Consider the following 6,239-nt stretch of genomic DNA (forward strand, 5'->3'; position numbering starts at 1 on the left):
TAATGAACCAGCAAATTGTGGGTTTAATGAGACACAAAGACAACTTTGTAATGATGACATAGGGGAAAAATATGCAGAGTTAGAACAACTTGATCCATTATTAATTTCTCTGTTTAATATAAGCTATATGTATATATCCTTTAAAGTGTTATAAGGTACAGTACATTACTAATAGAGAGGTGTCGTTATAAGCGAGATTCACGATAACATCAAATCGTTTCCTTCGCGAAAGCTTAAAATTGGAGCCTTGTTTTAAGAGGGAAAGTCGAAGAATGATTAAGAAAGTAAAAAAAAAATCGACAACCGAGTTTGGGTTTCTTCTAGTTTCTCCTCTGTCCATTAGTGACTTGACCACGCCCAAAGAATTGACTTCTAACGAGACATACACATCTTCCCCCTTGCTTTCCATGTCCGGGTGAAAAGTTCAGATAAGGTATTTCTTAAGTGTCTACAAATCTAATTGGCTGGCCGTCTGGTTGCGATAAATCACGTGATAAGTTAAGTGTAAGATAGAAACTGAAAGTTGTCTCCTTAAGATTTTTATGTGAAGACTATCGTCTTCGGAGACATACGTCCTGTCAGATAGGATTGAACTATTGAAACTCGTATCTCCAGACAGGTGAGTTATTACTCGTTGATGTCTAAACGGATGCCACCCTTGGAATCTTAAACTTATTTCGAATGGATCACATAATCTGTCAGTTTAATTAGCCGGATCTCTTTGCATAACTTGCAGATTAGAAGGCATCTCACAAGAAATGTGTAAAAACTAAATAACTCCTGTAGCCAATAAATAAATTATTTTTTATTGTTTAAAATTTTAGATTTGTAATCAGCTGAATAAATATTTCTTAATTAATTATGTAAAACCTTAACTTGGTAGCAGTCATATTTTATATTAAGGCAAAATGTTTATTCTTAATTGAAATATATAAAAAAATAAAAATAAGCTTCAGGTCAGAATCTCGAAATGGTTTTTAAAAATAAGTATGTTTATATAGTTTTATATTAAAATGATATAAATATAAAGATATAATATTGAAAATCTACTTTTAAGTAATATAAAAATCATTAAAAATACTTGTTACAGGCTATTAGAAAAGAATTTCAAAATTCCACCAAGAAATTGCAGGCCTACTTAGTAGATCAGCATCGAAGTTCAAATCCATTCATCTATACAATATGTAGTCCCATCTGAACACTAGGAGCATTATGTTGAAGAATTGTACTGAGAAATTGCCTAGACATAATGACAGAATCGTATCTAGTAGAGAGATGAAGCTCCGAGATGACAAACGACAATTGTAGTACATTGCCCATAACCCCATTACTAACGGGTCAAGTGACTATACTGGATGTTGGGAGTTGAAGTGACAGGTAATATGAGTTCCTCTGTCTATTGCAGTTGTTGAATTGTTGGGGGTCAAAGATGGTACGTAACCTAATGCTGAAAAGAACCATAAATTTTATGGTTACAGTTCACGCCTACTTTTGACATATCGTTTATAGTTGGTGTAGGGAGTCATCTTTTTTAACGCTTCTCCAAAATGAATATGCAATAAAAAAGATTGTTTCTTACGATAAGATGTGAATTGAATTTAAATAACAATATTAAGTTCTATTAGGCGTTATCTTCACCATAAGTGAATCAGTTAAGTCGCTTTATAAAACAGCCTTAAAATTATTAGGGAATCCCCTGTTTCTGTTTGAAGTAATGTACAATACTGGTCCAAAGCAAATGATTTAAGCATGATAAATAGACTCCAAGGCAGAAGTTCGAATGCTTTAATTGTGTAAAATATATCTTTATAGATCAACCACGACAATTTACCGAAATAATGTCTTTAATATAAAATAAAGAAGGTAAAGTTTATTCTTACAATAGTAATGTCATCTTTTTAAAATTTCTGTAGTTATTATATTAATATCTATAGTAATCACAAACTCTTACCTATTTATCAATCCTGATGTATTCAAGCTATCATGATCGATAAAGAATTATGAAAGTTAATTTTTATCTTATCATTGACACATTCCTTATGACATTTTCATTTAACATTATAATACATCGTTGAGTGTTTAAAATGTAATTCATGTATACAAATGAAAATCTAAGAAAAACTTTCACATATTCTTGTAAGTTTATTAAAAACTAATCCATTGCTTAAAATTTTATGTATTTTTAAGATATATATAAGACTGATATTCAGAGGAAAATAAGGAAGATGACGATGATAACTCTATTGTTAAATTAATATTAATATAATTATTAATATCTAAAAATGAAAACAGCAATAAATAAATAGACTAAAAGATGTTTATCGTCTTATCCCAAGATTAGAATAAAATGAGAAATTAATGAAGTAAGATGAACGATTTTAGAATTGAAGATAAGTTATTTATTTATTTATTGTAGGCAAAAGTCGCAAAAAAATTCGCATAGAGTAATACAAACAGAATTTTTTCAATGTGCCACATAATACATTTAATATATTAATTTTTCTTTTGCTAAATTATTGTAATTCCAAATGTTGTTTTATATTACCAAATTGTTAAAATACTCCCATTACTTTTATTCTTAACATCCTTTAAAACAATATCGTACATGGTAGCAGCATTATTACACGAAATAATCGGTTGTTTTACAGCATGAATGACAACTATCATCTTGTTTTTATTCCAACTCCTACGCATACAAGTTATATTATAATTCCCAGACTTTTGATATCCTGTAATAAAATTTAATTGCTTTTTATTAAAAATTACTACTTAATATTGATATAAGCAAATAACACAATTAGATTTATATATTGATTAACGTATAAAATATTTAGTTTATACACATTATCTTAATTTCATCTTCACTCGAAGTGTATTTATTTTAATTACTTATAAAGTATTGTACGTCAATATATAATAATAAACCAAATTAATAAAAATAATGGAAAATTGAGTAAGATAAAGGATTAAGTTCCGTCATACCATGTCATCTAATACTAAACATGACGTTTATTACACAAAAAATTGAATAAAACGAATTCATAAAGCAAATCTTGCTATCGCTTATGCAATAATTTTGAATTACAGAATTAAATATTGAACTAAGTAAATTATTAAGAGAGACACGACTAACATTAGATTCTAGAATCGAACAAAATTAACAAGATTAACCAGAATTTTGTTGATAATTTCTGAAATTAAAGTTGTAATTCTTAATCATCGTATTCTTATATTTGTTATAGAAGTTAAATGGACAGTACAGTACACGTGAAATACTAATAACACGCATTGACTTCATAAAAAAAGAGAAAAATAAGGAATTTTCCTTTCATTTCACTCCTCGACTTCCATTATAAAATCAATTTTTAATATTTTTAGAATAGAAGTTTATATAATTATATAATTGAATATTAAAGAGATGAATCCGTTCTTTAAATTTTGACTTCTATACGATTATATTTCGCACTGTTTAATATTAGTTATTATCTAAGGAATAAATATATTCTTAAAATTGAATCTAAACTTATTAATATAAAAGATGTATTATTTTTATCTATTAAAATAATAATATTATTAATATATTCTTATTTTAACTGATCACGTTTTGACCAAAATAACTTATAAATTTTCGAGTCAAGATTGAAATATGATGTCCTAAATAAGGCCAACCGAGAATTGTTTGTACTCTTGAAGGTTACTGGGTCTCGTGATTTTTTTATGTAAATATAAAAATTATTTATATTTTTAAAATGAATGGTTTATACACTGAATCGACCAAAAATAAATAGGCCTATATAAAGGCTTAAGAAGAAAACTCATATAAATCTTTGTACTGAGGCTATTAGTTGTATATTGATAAAATCAAAAATATAAAACATAAAATTATCACCTACTTGGTTAATAGAGTGAAATGAATTAATTCTATAATCTATAAAATTTTATTATTTAAGTCTTTACGTTTGTTGAATATTGTAATATAAGAAACAAATTTTTATTTTAACCTATTAAAAATGATCTTAAAATTTTTAATAGTGCAAGTATAAAATTTACATATAATTAATTATGTTTTATAGAGACTTTGTTTTATAAGGACCGCAATGTAGAATATAAATCAACTTATACATGAATTGATATGTACAGTACAGTACAGTACACATATAGGCTATATATAGGTCTAAGATAAAGGCCTAAATAAAATATACATAGTTGGAATTTTAAGCAATGATAAATGATTTTTATGAAATTACAAGTCATCTTGATATAAAATCACTTCTATTCTCGTCATATAAAATAAAATAAATATCATTACGTTACAATAACTCTTACTTGGTTGTTCAGCCATTTTTTTTGTAACCAAAGAATCTTATTTTTTGCATGTAATTTTCATTAGGATTTATTTCTTTTTAAGCAAACATTTATATTCCAAACCTACTAAAAAACTCAATAATTTTCAAATAAATTGCATTGAAGGGATTTTTACTGTCAATATTTACACCAAACACTATTACTACAATTATTACACTAAAAATAAACTTTTGTACAACGCAGTAATGAATTATTGAATAATATAATACAGTATTACCTTGTAAATATCTTATATAATTTTTGAATATTTACTTATTTATTTACAGGGAATGAATATAGTGATTTACATAATAAAAGAAATGATGTTTTAGTTATGCATGCGGAAACCAAGACAATTTTAAATTTTTCCTGTACTAAAATAGTCAATAGAGGAAAAATAGTAGTGTTTTAAAACGTATAATTATTTTGTTTATAATTTTTTAATATTAATATCTTGATTAAAAATTTATCCACCATTTAATATTTATAATATTAACATATTATCGAATAATATTTCCAAACGAAGAAGGACTGAAACGGATAATGAAAGAATGTACTTTAATAAGTGTATTCAATTATTATAATTTGTAAATAAAATAGATTTAATAAAATTATTATTTAATAATTTTTATTCGTTTCTATTTTATAATATACAAATGAATTAATTGCAAAATTGCTTTAAGAATATCTCACACCTACGTATACTTTTACGAGGTAGATTCGACTTTATAAACTACTTATTCGTAAATTTTATGGTAAATATTTAAATAAGAATACGATTTGGATTATTGTCGAATAAGATGTAAATTAAATATGAACAAATTAACTAAAGGATTCGATCTAATCGTTCCCCATTATAGCATACTAGATATTTTAATAATAAAATTTAAAAAGTAAAATGATAATTAAGATATGGAAATATTATATTATAAATAGTACATTATATATTGCTATTAATCTGTACAAGTATATAATTATTTAATGCACCGCTTTAATGATTATTTAATGATTTTTAAGTAAAATTAAAGTGGATACAATGTACTGTGAAATATTATTCTCATGATATATATGCAAAACAGTTGTTTATATGGAAGATATATAAAATCAGAACAACTCTATAATTTATTTAGATATCAACTCGTTTTTTTCCAACCATACACAAAGAATATATTTATCTGTTTTTTCTAAAAGTCGATTCTTGTCACTTTGAAGGTAAGACTGCCATTTATTTAACAGTACGAACTTGATCAAGATTATCCTTTTGAATTTCCAGAGATAAAAATTCTGATTACGACAGTCTTTCGTTTTAAAGTCAATTAAATTTATTTAAACAATAGCTTTTTTTTATTAGAAAAAAAAACTTTTTTTAGTAAATATATTTTCAGTATGTGAAGATCTAAATCGCTTCGAAAATGATGTTATGTGATGACACATTAAATAAAAATAGAATGCATTTTGCATTTAAAATATCCTCGTAACAAATGAGATTTGATTGATTAAATATTTGATTAATTGTATGGCATCATAATGCAGAATATGTTGAAACGAGATAGGTCGGTTGATTTACATTATAAAATATGAAGCTGCAAGAAAAACTTTCATTTCCTTAAAATTCCAATAAAGGAAATGCCATTCGAGCTCATTTTCTCACGAAAATACCGATGTAAATAAGTTCGTTTTCTATTTTTTTTCTTCGTTTCATGGTTTAAAATATAATTAACATTCATCTTTTTTGACAAAGACCAGTCAACTATTTAATTTTTATCAGATAACGAGTTTTATTCTCACGGTCCATCTGAACTTATATAAATATAATTTAAAACAAGTTAAATTCATAAATACAGATCAGATTCGAATCGCCATTTAAACTGGTTTGCTCTTGTTTTCATTTTTTG

At 25.6% G+C, this 6,239-nt stretch overlaps 1 long non-coding RNA gene across 1 annotated transcript; it reads left to right on the forward strand.

Annotated features, from left to right (window-relative positions):
• Positions 1 to 236: 236 nt before the first annotated feature.
• LOC136969735 (uncharacterized) lies at positions 237 to 4,808 on the forward strand. Its single transcript, XR_010879863.1, has 3 exons — positions 237 to 619; positions 1,091 to 1,377; positions 4,632 to 4,808. It is a non-coding gene; the product is annotated as an uncharacterized lncRNA (long non-coding RNA).
• The last annotated feature ends 1,431 nt before the right edge of the window (positions 4,809 to 6,239 follow it).

This window comes from Centruroides vittatus, unplaced genomic scaffold (genome assembly GCF_030686945.1).
Source record: "Centruroides vittatus isolate TY-2023 unplaced genomic scaffold, ASM3068694v2 contig_18, whole genome shotgun sequence".
NCBI classification, from domain to species: Eukaryota; Metazoa; Arthropoda; class Arachnida; order Scorpiones; family Buthidae; genus Centruroides; species Centruroides vittatus.